Below are 16636 nucleotides of genomic sequence, written 5' to 3'. Positions count from 1 at the left end.
GGGAATTTATGTTTGGTGCATTGAAATAGCATGGTTCTAGTCCCCATTGTCTCCAATTCATTCATTTACTTTACTCAGAACCTTCTACCTCTATGTGGGTCAATGGTAAGCAGTCCCACTTTTTTCCTCTACATATGGTACCAGAAAAGGCTGCCCTCTATCTCCCCTGCTATCCATTTTATCATTAGAACCCTTTCTTGAAACAATTCGCCATTCCCCAGCCTTTCGGGGGTTTCAATTTAAAAATGTAAATATTAAGAACACTGCATATGCAGATGTTATCTTGTTATATATATCTAGTCCTCATATAGCCTTACCAGAGTTTTTTTCTTTACTAAACACATATTCTGTTGTTTCGGGTTGTAAACCCAATATAGATAAATCAGAAGTCTTGCCTCTAAATAAATACTGCTTCCCAGATATGTTCAAGGACTCAGGTTTTCAGTGGAATTCAAAACATTAAGTATTTAGGTATCCTCTATTCTAACAATATTAAACATATTATTAAGATCAACCTTAATGAGATTATGATAAAAATCACAGTGCTAATAGATGGATGGTCGCCTTTATTTCTGTCCTAGTGGGGTAGATTTGCTATAATTAAAATGATCCTGGTATCTATTGTTAACTTTTATTTTTCTATGCTCCCAGTATCTCTAGATCATACTTTTTTCAAAACTATGAACCATTCTTTAATTCAATTTTCATGGAACAAACGCAAACCTCACATCTTTTTAGCCCGCTTTCAACAATCTAAAGATTCTGGCAAGGTCAATTTTCCTAACCTTAAAGTTTATTACGCGCCCTTCACTTTGAAACATATTAGGTCTCCCATTTTGAAGCTCATGCAGACTCATTAACAGTTTGGGGTCCCGTCAGCTAGCAGTCCAATACCGGATCTATGAGTCTGGAGACAAAGCAAGCAAGCTCCTTGCCTGGTTAGACAAGAGGGAACGAGCGCTTAGATGGATAACACAGATTAGGACAGACGATGGAGAAATCACGGCAGACCCACAACACTTAGTGAGTGCACTAGCACAACATTAAATAAAACTGTGAAAAATCACGGATCTGGAAGTAAGGTCCAGTAGTGTGCACAATGGTATCACGAGCCGGCGAAACACATAAATGTAATTTTGTTTTCAGTTTAGAAATGCTTTATTGAAGTAACATAATGAACAAAAGGCAAAACCTCAAATATTGAGAAACTTCTTAAAGTCAATCCAAGTATATATTAGACAGGTATAATCATATAGGGTAACATAACTGTCTAGTAATGGAAAGAAGTTAATGAACATCGAAAGGAAAAAAAAAAGCTAGCAGAATAAGCATATCATTTAGCACAAAATTATAGACCTTATAAACTTGAATAGGAAAATATAACTGTAATGCAGAAAACAAGTGCATCATATATATTCAACACTCACAACACAAGGAGGGAGGTACCCTAAGAACCAGTAAGGGACCGGGTCAACAAGTATAGGAAAACAAGCAAAACGTCCCTAGACGTTGGGGTATACCCTAAGACGTACGATAGCCCCACCAAGGAGACTTGGGGGATAACCACCATTTCAGAGAGAAAATTATCTTTCTAAAGTCAACATACATACAGTTACTAAATGGAGGCTAACAGTCAGTGTAGGAACCCTGTGTACAATTCGCAACATTAATTATTAAAAAACTATAATCTTCACCAGTATTAAAAATCAACAGTTTATTGTTTAAAATTTTTAACATAATACAGTCGGACAATATATAAAAAATTTTTTTTACAATCAAATACAAATTTAAAAAACCAAAAGTCGACGCGGCGTTTCGGTGTCTTGTATTGATGGTAACACCTTCTTCAGGACGGGGGTTTTTTGTTAAAAATCTCTCAAACTTTTTGAGGGATTCTGTGCATATGGGATTTCTTGAGGGTACAGTTTTTTTCACTCATTAATCTGCCTCTCATAGACTTTTCTTCATTAGATGGAATTTAGCGATACTTATTCCACCTGGACATTAAAATTCATATATGTGGTCAGTGCTGTATCAGGGGTGACCACCGTATGTCTTTTCAACTTTAAAACATGTTTCTTATCAGTATAATGTGGATTGATTTCCAGCTTGTCTTTTTGTAGATAGAGGCTTTCATGTATATTTCTTTCCTTCTACCGGCTTGCGTCCTATTCCTCCGTTATTTTAGGAATAACGCTTCTGTGTGAACAGCGGCCTCCCTGTCACCTGGTCCTGATACAGCTTCCTCATGAAGCGTTATTCCTAAAATAACGGAGGAATAGGACGCAAGCCACCCGCTCCCGCCCGACCCCCTCCCGCACCGACTCCCTCCCGCCCCACTCCTGCCCCGACTCACTCGCGCCCCCCATCCCGGACTCACTCGCGCTCCGACATTTTCCTTTACTGCTGCCTCCTTCTTGCCTCCCCCTGCATCACACAGTCTCGCACTGAACTTTCCCTTTCCTTACCTGTGCCGCCGCTCCTCTCTGCACAGCCGCTCGTAACTGCACCGCCGCTCCTCCTTCGTGGTCATCACACAGGTCGCGGTCATCATGCACGTCGCGTCGCGGCCAGCGCTATGTCCCGGCCGGCGCTACTTTCAGGGGACTACTTTGTTTACAAACTTAATTTTTTTAATTTACTTTTTTTTTAAAATTTATATAGGCTATGTCCATCTACACACCCTGATATTTTCATAGATGTATCGGGTGTGTAGATTGGCGCTGTGGTTCTCGAGTTTACCTGGCCAAAAGGTGCAAGTTCTCTCTTTATAATAGTAGTATAGATAAAATATAGATTAATCTACTTTATTTTAAATGAAGAGGTAGTTATTTGTAATTGAACTATCATAAGATACAACCAAATATCGTTGAAATGTAAAATTAAAAGAAGTTACGGATTCACGTCTGGTACGCAGTGGCACCACAGAGGGGTGGCGGACCCCATATGACACAAAAAAAGAGATTTAATTGCTTAAACCTCCTGTCATCATTAACCTTACTAGATCCCAACCATTTTCTTATACTTTATGGTGTGGTTGCCAACTGTCATACTCAATCGACAAGAAGCTATTTTGCAGGTGGTTTGGTGTTTTTTTCATTTTCAATTTGAAAATTTCAAATGGCAACATATTCAGACCTGCATGAGGAGGAGGAGCAGAACCTTTTAGAGGAAGAAGCGGAGCCACCACAAAAGAAGAAGGAGTGTGTGGTGTGGGAATTTTATTCAATTTCCGAGGGCCAGAAGAAAGTAAATGCACAGAAGGCCACCTGCAAGATATGTAAGAAGGTGCTGTCTCGAGGAAAAAAGACAAAGTATATATTATGTGAATGGATAGGTTAATGGGTAATGTCAGAGTGATTGGATGAGTGTATCAGTAGTGCCTGGGTGATTGGATGAGTGCATGGGTAGTGCCTGAGTGAATGGTTGATTGTAATAGTAGTGCCTGGGTGATTGGATGAGTGCATGGCTAGTGCCTGGGTGATTGAATGAGTGCATGGGTAGTGCCTGAGTGAATGGATCAGTGCAATGGTAGTGCCTGGGTTACTGGATGAGTGCATGGGTAGTACCTGAGAGAATGTAGTAGGCCCATGGGTAGGCCCTGAGTGACTGCATGAGTAGAAGGGTAGAGTCTGATGGAATGGATGAGTGCAAGGGTAGTGACTGGGTCATTGAATGAGTGCAAGGGTAGTGCCTGGGTGACTGGATGAGTGGAAGGTTATTGGCTGAGAGAATAATTGAGTGCAAGGGTAGTGTCTGAGTGATTAGAAGAGTCCATGGATAGTGTTTGGGGGATTGGATGAGTGCATGGATAGTGCCTTAGTTATAGAATAAGTGCATGTGTAGTGCCTGAGAGAGTGCATGTGTAATACCTGAGTGAATGGTTGCGTTTAATAGTAGTGCCTGGAAGATTGGATGAGAACATGACTAGTACCTGGGTGACTGCATGAGGGCATGCATAGTGCCTGAGAGAATGCATGAGTTCATGGGTAGTACCTGAGAGATTGAAAGAGTCCATGGATAGTGCCTGAGTGATTGGATGAGTCCATGGGTAGTGCCTGGTGGATTGAATGAGTAAGTGTAGAGCCTGAGTGAATGGTTCAGTGTAATAGTAGTACAAAGGTGATTGCATAAGTGCATGACTAGTGCCAGGGTGATTGCATGAGTGCATGCATAGTGCCTGGTGGATTGGATGAGTGAAAGGGCAGTGCCTGAGAGAATGGATGAGTGCAAGGATAGTGCTTGAATGATTGCATGAGTGCATGGTTAGTGTTTCAGTGAATGTATGAGGGAAAAGGTAGTGCCTGGGTGATTGAATGAGTGAATAGGCAGTGCCTGAGTGAATGGATGTGTGCAATGTAGTGCCTGGGTCTTTGGATGAGTGCATGGGTAGTGCCTGAGAGAATGTATGAGTTCATGGATTGTGCCGGAGTGAATGGTGCAGTGCAAAAGCAGTGCTTGAGTGATAGGATGAGTACATGGGTAGTGCCTGGGTGACTGGATGAGTTCTAGGGTAGTGCCTGGGTGACTGGATGAGTAAAAGGGTAGTGCCTCCATCATTGGATAAGTGCATGGGTAGTAAGTGACAGAATGCAGGAGTGTATGTATAGTGCCTGAGTAAATGGTTGTGTGCAAGGATAGTGCCTAACTGATTGGATAAGTCCATGCGAAGTGTCTGAGTGATTGAATGAGTGCATGGGTAGTACCTGGGTGATTGGATGAATGTATGGGTCATGCCTGAGTGAATTGTTGAGTGTATGTATCGTGCCTAAGTGAATGGTTGAGTGCAAGGATAGTGCTGGAGTAGTTAGATGGGTACATAGGTAGTGCCAGGGCGATTGGATGAGTACCTGAGTGAATGGATAAGTGAGTGCATGGGTAGTGCATGGGCAAATGGATGTATGCAAGGATTAATGTATGAATGATGAGATGAGTGCAAAGGTACTCCTTGGTTGACTGCATGAGTGTATGGATAGTCTTGAGTCAATGAATGAGTACATAGGTGCTCCCTGAGTAAATGGATGAGTTTAAAGCTAGTTGCAATGTGATTTATAAGTGTACAGGTAGTGTATGTATGAATGGATGAGTACATGGGTTGTGCCATATACAGTAGATTCTATCGTTTAAAACGTAGGCCTATTAGCACTATGATATAAGTTAAAATACTTATTCAAATGAGAAGATACATCAAACTTCAAAACTGTCAAATTTTAAAATATAATAAAAAGCACTTCCAATACTCACCTGTCTTATATAAGGGAGAGAAAGTAATGCATACATTTTCTTGTACACAAATTTAGAAAGCATGTTGTGTGAAACAGAGGTATTCTGCTACATGTAGGCTTCCCTTGATGTATTATGACACCCCACAGAGGCACATGCATACATTGAGGTCTTGAAAAACATGGTGAGACTTCCAACCGTGACATGAGCAGGGTTGGCCTTCCATATTTGCCTAGGCCTACGTTTGTGAGCTGACCGTGAATAATGAAGCTGCAAGAGAAAAGTGAGGTTTAAAACATGATGGCAGATTGATTTGTGTTCATGGTAGTTCATACGAGTGTCTGGAAAGGTGCACTTCAAGTAGGCTGCATTAATGTAGGTGTCTGGTTTAAATGCAAAGTGCACCCTGTCAAGTTTGAATCTGCGTATTATCATGACTGAGGTATGTGTTTACTTCTACATGTATTATGGTAAGTGTTGTGCATCTGATGACCCTAAGCTAAAAACTATGTTGCTTATCTTACAGGTGCACAAATCTTATCAGTCCTAGTAGAGAATTCAGTTGCAGAAGCAGACATCGGTTACCAATGTAGGTCTCACAGAAGCCCTCAAAACCAGAGTTCAATACGTACCTGTCCTGTATAAGGAGGAGAAACTAATACATACACATTCTTGTACACAAATATAGAGAGCATGTGGTGTGAAACAGAGGAATTGTGGTATTCATGGGCTTCTTTTGATGTATCATGACACCACAAAGAGGCACAGACACACATCGACAGCATGAGAAACATGATGGCTCCACTCGCCCCCATCGTCAGAACCTACGGACTAAACATTGTGTCATACGCAGATGACACCCAACTCATCCTCTCCCTCTCCAACGAACCCAACACCGCCAGACAAAACTTTCGAGAAGGCATGGAAGCCATCACCAAATGGATAAAACAACTAAACGCCAACAAAACAGAAGTACTCATCATGGGCCCAAACCCCGACACCTGGTGGCCCCTGACCTCGGAACCCGCCAACCCCCACGGACCATGCCGCAACCTGGGAATCATCCTGGACTCCAAGTTCAAAATGGACCACCAGTTCAACTCTGTCTCGTCTTTCTGCTTCCACACCCTCCGCCTCCTTCATAAGAACTTCAAATGGATCCCCCTCGAACCCAGACAGACCGTCACTCATGCCCTGGTCACCAGCAGACTCGACTACGGCACACACTCTACACCGGAATAAACAAAAGCCTCATGCGCAAGCAACAGAACATCTAGAACGCCGCCGCAAGACTGGTCCTCAACCTGCCAAAACACTGCCACATCTCCACATGTCCCAGCACCTGTGCACACTCCATTGGCTCCCCGTCGAGGCGAGAATCACCTTAAAGATACTCACATACGCACACAAGGCACTCCACAGCACTAGAACAGCATACCTGAACAGCCCACTCAAATTTCACACACCCCAAAGGACGCTACGATCAGCCCAACTCTACTATGCCGTGGTCCCCAACACCAGAAAGACCAGATTGGGAGGCCGCTCTTTCTCCTTCCTCGCGACCAAAGCCTGGAACTCCCTTCCGCTCCACCCCAGACAGACAACATCACTTCCCTTCTTCTCACGAAACCTCAAAACCTGGCTCTTCGACAGACCCCCCTCCTTGATGGAATGGATCCTGCATCCCCCTACCCCTAGCGCCTTGAGACCCTTACGGGTAAGTAGTCGTGCTTAACAAACCTCTGATTGATTGATTGATTGACTTACAACAGTGATATGAGAAGAGTTGGCCTTTCATATTTGCCTAGGCCTAAGTTTGTGAGCTGCCAGTGAATAATAAATCTGCAAGAGAAAAGTTAGGTTTAAAACATGCTGGCAGATGGATTTGTGTTTATACTAGTTCGGTAAACAGACATAATACCGAATGAAAAATATAGAATGGACATACTATCAAGTAAAAAATATAGAATGGACATAATATCGAATGGACAGAATAGAGTGGTTAAAAATATCGAATAGAAGGTAAGTAATATCGACTTATAAAATATAGAAAGTCAAAATATCGAAGTATATAACATAGATATTAAAATATATAGAATTTTTAATAATATCTAATTTTTTTAAGTGTTTTTTATGTTATTTAATTTTTGCGCAATCTAATTCTGTAGCGGGTTGTGGGTTTATAGGGGAATAGGGTGGGAAGTAATCTAATAGTAATTATTTAAAAATGATTATTTATTGGTATTTATTTAGAATTAATTGTAAATTAATTTTTAAATGGTAATTAATTAAGTTTTAATTGGTAATGTATTTTTATTAATTAATTAATTGATAATTATGTTAATTTAATTAATTTATTTTTCATAGCGAGTTTTGGGTTTATTGGGGAATAGGGTGGGAAGTAATTTAATTGTAATTAAGTATGTTAATTTTGTAATTGGTATTTATTTTGAATTCATTGTTAATTATTTATTAACTGGTAATTTATTAGTTTTTAATTGGTAATTACATTTTATAAATTGATTAATTGATAATTATGTTAATTTTAATAATTCTTTTTTGTAGCGGGTTGTGGGTTTATAGGGGAATAGGGTGGGAAGTAATTTAATTGTGATTAATTCAATATGTTATTTATTTATTGGTATTCAGTTTGAATTGTTAATTAATTATTAATTATTAAATTTTTAATTGGTAATTTAATTTTATTAATTGATTAGTTGATAATTAAGTTAATTTTATTAAATTATTTTCTGTAGTGGGTTGTGGGTTTTTAGGGGAATGGGGGAAGTAATTTAATTGTAATTAAGTAAATCATTTTTATTTATTATTTGGTATTTATTTTTAATGTATTAAATAATTGGTAATTAATTTGTATTAATCGGCAATTCATTTTATTTATTAATAATAATTTGTATTCGTAATTGATTAATTATTATATAATATTTAATTGGTAATTTATTTTAATTAATATTTTCTTGGTATTGATATTTAATAAATTCTTATTAATATATTTATTCTTTACTTTCCCTACTGTTGCACTCAAGTAATTTTTAACCCTACACTATCCAACGCTTTCCCTACTGTTTTACTCACTGGAGTGGGAATAGTAATTTTTACCCCTACGCTATCCAACGCTTTCCCTGATGTTGCACTCTCTGGAGTGGGATTAGTAATTTTTACCCCTACGCTATCCAACGCTTTCCCTACTGTTGTACTCTATGGAGTGGGAATAGTAATTTTTAGCCCTACGCTATCCAACGCTTTCCCTAATGTTGTATTCTCTGGAGAGGGAATAGTCATTTTTACCCCTATGCTATCCCTACTGTTGCACTCACTGGAGTGGAAATAGTCATTTTTACACCCCCGCTATCCAACGCTTTCTCTACTGTTGCACTCACTGGAGTGGGAATAGTAATTTTTACCCCTATGCTATCCAACGCTTTCCCTACTGTTGCACTCTCTGGAAATGGATTTGTAATTTTTACCATCCCGCTATCCAACGCTTTCTCTACTGTTGCACTCTCTGGAGTGGTAATAGTAATTTTTACCCCTACGCTATCCAACGCTTTCCCTACTGTTGCACTCTCTGGAGTGAGCATAGTAATTTTTACCCTTACGATATCCAATGCTTTCTCTACTGTTGCACTCACTGGAGTGGTAATAGTACATTTTACCCTCCCGCTATCCTATGGTAAAAATATTGTATATTTGTTATTAATATTACGTTCATATATGTATATACTGACGAAGGCAAGTGCTTGAATTTTGTGCAATAAACCTTAGCGGGTTTTACCTACTGCGAGTGCTGTTTCTGTCTTTGACTGCGGAGCTTCAATATATATTACCTACTCGCAGTCGCCAGTAGGTAGTTATAGTTAGGATTATTTTCAATAGGGAAATCGCAACATTCTATTGGGAATAACTTTGGGGCCGGTTGAGGAATCTGCCTGAAAATTTCCTCAAATTTGCCTCGCGGCGCTCCTGTCTTTCCCTGAAAGTTTGGGGGGGATTTGTTGAGCGGGGGCCGAGATAAAAGGGGGTCCCAAAACGTGTTTTCTCCATGTTGATTTCCATAGGGCGGTCGACCTCACTTTTAACCCGAACGGCTGAATGGATTTCCACCAAACTTGGCAAAATTGTAGGGACTGGTAGCCCGATGTGCCTTTGCTATGTCTCAAGATATGTGCTCCAGTGGATTTTGAGTAATTTAGGTTAAAAAAAATATATATATCTATAAGCGCACCCCGGTGCTAGTACCGGGGCGCGCTTATAGATACCAGCGCGCTACGCGAGTTCACGCGCAGAAACCTGATTGGCTCTCGGGTGTCTGCAAACATTCCAAACAGTCCAGAGCGGCCGCCATCTTGTGTCTCGGTAGGATCGAGACACAAGAGGTGGCAAAAACAAAGGGGGAAATGACCAAAAGGGGGCAGGGTAGACCCCCCCGACCCCTAAGTTTGATGTGGGGGCCATAAAAGGGCCCCGGTCTTCTCCAACAACCATCAGATGCACCCACCCTGGCTGGAAGGAAAATCCCAACGCTCTTGTTCGCGGACGATACCCTCTTAATTTCAAAATCACCAATGGGCATCCAATCGTTGCTTTCCAGCTTCAAAGCCTTCTGTGATGGAAGGGGTTTGGCTATAAACATAGGCAAAACTAAGTGTTTAGTCCTCAACCCGCCCAAAAAATCTGTCTACCCCCCGGTTCTAGATTCTGTCCCACTTGATCGCGTCAAAGAATTTGATTACCTGGGTATACGCATCAGTGACACCATGAGCTGGAAGGCACACCACCAAAAAGTGTTCCTTACTCACAAAAGGGTAGCAGGTGCCTTGCTCAAGGAACAGCGAGCCTCATCATCAAAACCTATTGGGGCTCCCTTAGATATTTATAGGGCAAGGGTTGTAAGCGCGGCACTTTACGGTGCTGAGCTGTGGGGCACTCATAGAGTTGATACTCTGGCCCACCTTGAGAACAACTTCCATAAAGACCTAATGGGTTTGCCCCACAGCACGCCAACAATCCCATTGCTGCTAGACGCAGGTACCCGGGCAATCTGCGACCAATGGAGACTACGCCCACTTCTGTTATGGTCCAGAATCTGGAATGTGCAGGAATTAGGAAGTTATGCAGAAGCTTTGAATGACATTATGTCACTACCAGGTTCACATAAGATCATCTGGCTTAGGGAGGTCAAAAAGCTGCTCCACAAACTAGGCCTAGGAGAGGCTTGGACCAATAAATCTGCACCCCCGAAACAACAGCTAAAAAAGGCTTATTGGGCATGGGTAGACAATGAGAGGGTCCGAAGTACAAATCATTGTAAATCTGTAGTTTTGTTTCTGTCGGTCAAAGAGTTACCGTTAAGGGAACCTTATCTAGACATCATTCAGAGCTCATGGGACAGATCACTGTACATTAAGTTTAGGGTGGGGGTGCTTCCATTATGTGAGTTCACGTCCACTTGGAGACCGCCCGCTCAAACTGTTCCTTATTGCCCCTTTTGTGACCTAAGGGTAGAGTCTGTGTCCCACATGTTGTTCGAGTGTAGTGTCTATGTAGCCCCGAGACGTAGGTGGTTGAAGCCCCTTTGCAGGTGTTTGGGAACTCGTTCTCACTTGGAAGCCCTGCGTATCTTACGTACAGATGCTAGACCCTTCTTTTCCACTTGTATGGCAAAATTCTTGGGCTGGGCCTGGCGTCTAAGAACTGCAAGAAAACGGTTAATCCAGTGACCGAGCCCCCCTACCCAATATGCTGTTTTGGATATGAAATGTTTTTACGTTGTTGATTGTTGCTAAAAATGTTTTTTAAAGATGTAAGAAATGCTTTTATGATATGTTTTTTATCGAATAAAGCTATTACTACTACTATTATAATCATTTTGGTAGTACTTCATGAATTACATATAAAAATGAATAATGTCACAAACAATTTTTAATTATTAAATATAAATTTATTCTTCTGATTCTTTTTCAAAATGTAATAAAACTTCCAACATTATATTGTCCGGAATTTCCTCATAATTATTATAACATGATTCAATTTGTTGCAAACAGTCTATTAATTGTTGGTCCAAAGAGTCATCCATGAAATCCAATTCATCTTTTTTTTCTTCTGGATTTTCAACCTTTACTTCGAAAGAAATAACATTTGATTGTTGTTTTCCTTCCATTTTCTTTCTGTAAATTGCATAAAAAATAACTATATCAGTAGAGTTAGGGTACTTTTGGGTTTAAGTTCAGACAGGTACTTCTGAGTTTTTTACAGTGAAGTAATTTTTGGGTAGTGTATGGTTTCAGGCAGGAAGTAGAACTATTATAAAGTGCATGTGATGAAGCCTAAGTAAATTCATAAGTATACCAGATAAGCCTAACTCAATCCATAACTATAACAGATAAGCCTATATCAATCTATAACTATTACAGAGGGACAGTATATAACTATCAGAACACGTTTTCACAAATGAACTTAAAGTGCACAGCATAGTTCCCCTTCCAAATTAACAACTTACCTTTTTCAAAGCAGTTGAAGTTTTCTGTGAAAATTATTTTCAAATGTACCTCAGGTAGTATTAGTCAAAATGGCTGTGTTTCCCTCTCATTTTTCATATATATTCATGTACATAACCAATTAAATGTCAGCACATAAAAGTACAAAATGTAAGTAACATTTTAATTGGTTGTAAATTCTAACACTTTCATATGTGTTTTTGTCATGTAATTTACCTCAGGATATTTAGACAGGGCTATAGCCTAAATGGCTCAATGGAATACCATCAAATTTGGGAAAATGGCAGGGACTGCAATGTAGTAGGGCCTATTCTATATTTGGTGAAAGTGTCTTCAGTGGTTTTTAAGAAAATTAACTTCCCACATTTTTTGGGAGCGCTTCCCGTTACGCGCACCGGGGGCGCTACGGGAGTCCACCATTTTGTGTTTCGGTAGAATTGAGACACAAGATGGAGGACAAACAACGTTGTGAATGGGTAAAAGGGGGCACGGCAGACACACCCTGACCCTCTAGGTTTTCTGAGGGGAGTTTAGGAGGTACATATATGCAAAAAAAAAATAGTGAAAAAAGTTAGAATTAGATAATCATTTTGAGTGATCAGAGGTAGGGTAGCCCTGAAAAGAGCTTTTGGGTTCTGTGGCTGATTTAGGTACCTACAAGTAGGTTCCAATGCACAGTTTTAAGTTTAGGAGGAATATTCTATTCCCCTCATCTGAGAAGTGCACACCATCTCCTCTGTAGATATCTTGCATGTTGTAACGCAAGTTATTGTTGTATATTGAACCCATTCCATAGTCTCTCATGTAAGCAGAAACAGATTTATTCACATGTTTCCGTGCGTTCCATTTCTGTCTTTGACATATATTGGAATATACCAAGGCAGTTTGTGAAAAAAGTGCCATCAATTGACCAAAGGTGTCCTTTAAAAGCATTTCCAGACCTACCCCAGTCAAAGTGCCCAAGTCATTTCCACCACAGTGCACAATTAAGAGGTCAGGGCTTGGCAGATGCCTAAAGGTTTTCACCAATGGTATCAATTGGTGACATCTCAATCCTCTCTGGCCAATCCACTTGATTTCCACATTTGGTAAATCAAGGTTGTGAAAATCTCTGCTAGCTGCATACCTTTGAGCCCAGTGGATGTAGCTATGTCCAATAATCCAGACAGAATACATGGTGAGAGAAGGTTCTGGTGCAGTCAGATGAAGTCTGGGAATGAAATGGCAAATGGAACAGTAGGAGTTTACAAAAAATAATTGTGGAGTTTCACTGCTCTTGAATCACAAGCAATGATTGGTGGATTCAGATAGTTGAAAACTGAAAGTTAGGGTGCATGGTTGTGTTTTGTGAAAGAAGCAATTTGAATGGTTAAGAAAAAGTCAATTAAAGCAATAATGCACTGGATAAGCTGGTGTATTGAGAGGTCAAACATCCTTGCTGAGTTCATTTGCAACATTGTAGAATAAACTTTTGAACCTGAGAGTTCAGTAAGGAGGGAGTTGCTATGGTAACAGGTAGAAAGGGCTGAGGGGGAAGGGTGTTGGTTTGAAAATAGTGAGGGAAGAGTTTTGATTGGTTGAAATGAGGCATATGTGTGTAGAATTAGAGGTTTTCTGTGCCAGTCATGGTTGCAGTGTCTTGAGTGCATACCTTATTCTCTGCTAAAGAAAAATTGGTGTGTGTGTCTGACACTGTTCTCAATCTCTCAAAGCATTTGTAAAGGTAAGTAATGATTCATTTAATTTAGATAGAGACTTATATGCTCTATGGAGAAGATTTGGAAGCGGATTGTGTTTTTTTAATGTTGCTTTGTGTCATGTTTTTTGATAATGCTTGGTTAAAACATTTTGCTGCATAGAGGAATTGTCTTTTGTGAAATAGTGAGGTTTCAGTAGTGAAATTGAGTGCTTGTACATAGGACCCGTGCTGTGTTTCTAAAATGTTATTTAAAAAAAGATTTTGGGGTAAATGAATGGCTTTTATATTTTTGAGAAGGAATTAACAGTGTTTGCCTCATTAAATAAATATATTTGAACCTTTTACAATGATGTTACCTGCATTACTTCAAATTAGGAAGCAGATTGAGCTTCTTTCTTGTTGGTTTCTGTCATGTTTTTTGATAATGCTTGGTAAATAGATTTTGCTGCATAGAGGAATTGTATTATGTAAAATTGAGAAGTTTCACTAGTGACATGGAATGCTTGTACATAGGACCTGTGCTGTGTTTGTAAAATGTTATTTAAAAAACGATTTTGGGGTAAATGAATGGCTTTTATATTTTTGAGAAGGAATTAAGTGTTTGCCTCATTAAATAAATATATTTGAACCTTTTAGAATGATGTCACCTGCGTTACCTCAGATTAGGAAGCAGATTGAGATTGTTTCTTGTTGGTTTGTGGCATGTTTTTTGGAAATGCTTGATATCAACATATGCAAGATAGAGGAATTGTCTTTTGTGAAATAGTAAGGTTTCAGTAGTGAAATTGTATGCTTGTACATAGGACTTGTGCTGTGTTTCCCAAATGTGATGCGAAAAACGATTTTGGGGCAAATTAATGTTTTTTACATTTTTGAGAAGGAATAAATAGTGTAGATGAGGTGAGGCCTGTCCAGGGGTGTAGATGAGGTGAGGCCTGTCTAGGGGTGCAGATGAGGGAAGCCTGTTTAGGGTTGCAGATGAGGTGAGGCTTGTACAGGGGTACAGAGGAGGCGAGGCCTGTGTTCACGAGTATAGTGGGAGAGAAGCCTGTCCAGGGGTGCAAAGGAGGTGAGGCCTGTGTCTAAGAATGCAGTGGGGGAGAGGCTTCATGAAGTCCAGACCACTGCATTCTTAGACACAGGCCTCACCACCTCTGCTCCCCTGGACAGGCCTCACCTCCTCTGTGCTTCTGGAGAGGCCTCACCTCATCTGTACAATCTGTTTCCTAATCTGAGGAAACACAGGTGAAACGTGCAATCATGTACACAGTATCTAAACCTTGTGAATAATGTAAAACCAATTCATGTGCTGTAAATCAATTTTTACATAACATTTAAAAAACAGAGCACAGGTCATATGTACAAGCATTTCATTACACTACTGAAACCTCACTTTTTTACAAAATACAATTCCTCTATGCACTAACATTTCTTTACCAAGTATTATCAAGAAATATGACACAAAGGAAGAATAAAAAAGCTTAATGTGCTTCCTAATCTGGTAAATAGATTTTGCTGCATAGAGGAATTGTATTATGTAAAATTGATAAGTTTCACTAGTGACATGGAATGCTTGTACATAGGACCTGTGCTGTGTTTCTAAAATGTTATTTAAAAAACGATTTTGGGGTAAATGAATGGCTTTTATATTTTTTAAAAGGAATTAATAGTGTTTGCCTCATTAAATAAATATATTTGAACCTTTTAGAATGATGTCACCTGCGTTATCTCAGATTAGGAAGCAGATTGAGATTGTTTCTTGTTCAATCAATCAATCAAACAAGCTTTATTCGGTCTTTAAGTTTAAAACCATAAAAGCAGCAGAAAAAAAATACATACATGTATATAAGACTCAATAGTACATTGCAAGGTTAAGAAAGAAAAAACCGACTATTTAAAACAAACTAAAACCAATCCCAAACTAGTGCAGAATAAAAAGCGCATAGTACACAAAGACCCCTTTCACCAAATGTTATAGTTCAATACTCTGGGGCCTGGGTAGAAGTCAAACAAGTCCCAAATACAGATAGGGCCATCTCCAGTTTTGGGCTGAGAAAATCTTAAATAGGGGACAATATTCCTGTGTTTGAATTTAATTAATATCAGGTCTCCCGGAATGTTTTTAGGCAACATACCTAGCCACCCCACCCTCCTGACGCTCAGGATTCCGCCATCTAGATCAGGTGGCAGCGGCCTATTGTTATTGAGCCAGAAGATGGCTTTATTCAGCAGGTCCTGGCTTGTTTCGAGTTTGCCCTGACTAAGCTCTGGGACCCCGGAGAGAACAGTCACGTAGGGGGCGGCTTCAGTGGGTAAGTTAATTCGATGCCTTCTTTCTTGAGGAATCCTAGGAGCTATTAAAGAGGCACGAGAGGGCTTAGAAGTAACATTACGGGTACTTGGAATGGGTTTGCTAACAGAGGAATCAATTGTTCGTGCTTTCCTGTGTTCAATGGAGTTAGGCTTCTCAACGTTGGTGGAGAGCGTAGAACATAAGGGAGTAGCAGTGTTTACAGTTGATGGATTAATCCTTTTTTCTATTTTTTCAACGTTGGACAACCTGTCACCCAGCTCCTTGATTTTTGGGACCAGGGGTGATAGAGCTGCGCTCAACAATCGCTCAATATGGGTAAGTAGGGTCGATTGGAGGGGGGAAACAGAATCATTTGATGTAGTCCCCGTCTTATACGACGTTGATACAGTTGAGTTGGCAGGGAATAATGAGGGGCTACAGCACATTTGATCAACATTTGCGGGAATCTCCTCGATATTCCTTTTGGTGGTTGCGCCCCGGGGCAGTGTGTTAGTTTGAGAAAGGATTAATTCAGGAGATAAAGGTACATCCTGGGGGGTGCAGTTTATGAGGTCAGTATCTCTGGCCAATGTGGGGGGAGTCGATATGTCAGGGGCATAGTTTGTGCCACACAAGGCATTCAGCTCCTCCCAGATAGACATATTAATAGGACCACAAAAACCTGAAAACGACACTAGGCAGTGCAAAAATAATAGAAAACAAACGGTTAGTTGTCTCTGTACCTCCTTCTTTGATGAGGGCAAAGTGGGGAGGCCCGTCCTGTCCTCCACAGGTCCTCTGAGGGCCACAGAGGGCCTGCCCTTTGCCCGGGCTTAGCCCGGCGTCCCGCTCGCGTCCCGTGAAGCTAGGCGGAGCTCCCCTTTTAGGCGCCTCCTGGCGCTTCCC

This window comes from Lissotriton vulgaris, chromosome 4_1 (genome assembly GCF_964263255.1).
Source record: "Lissotriton vulgaris chromosome 4_1, aLisVul1.2, whole genome shotgun sequence".
Lineage (NCBI taxonomy): Eukaryota > Metazoa > Chordata > Amphibia > Caudata > Salamandridae > Lissotriton > Lissotriton vulgaris.
Note: the sequence above shows the minus strand (reverse complement) of the source record.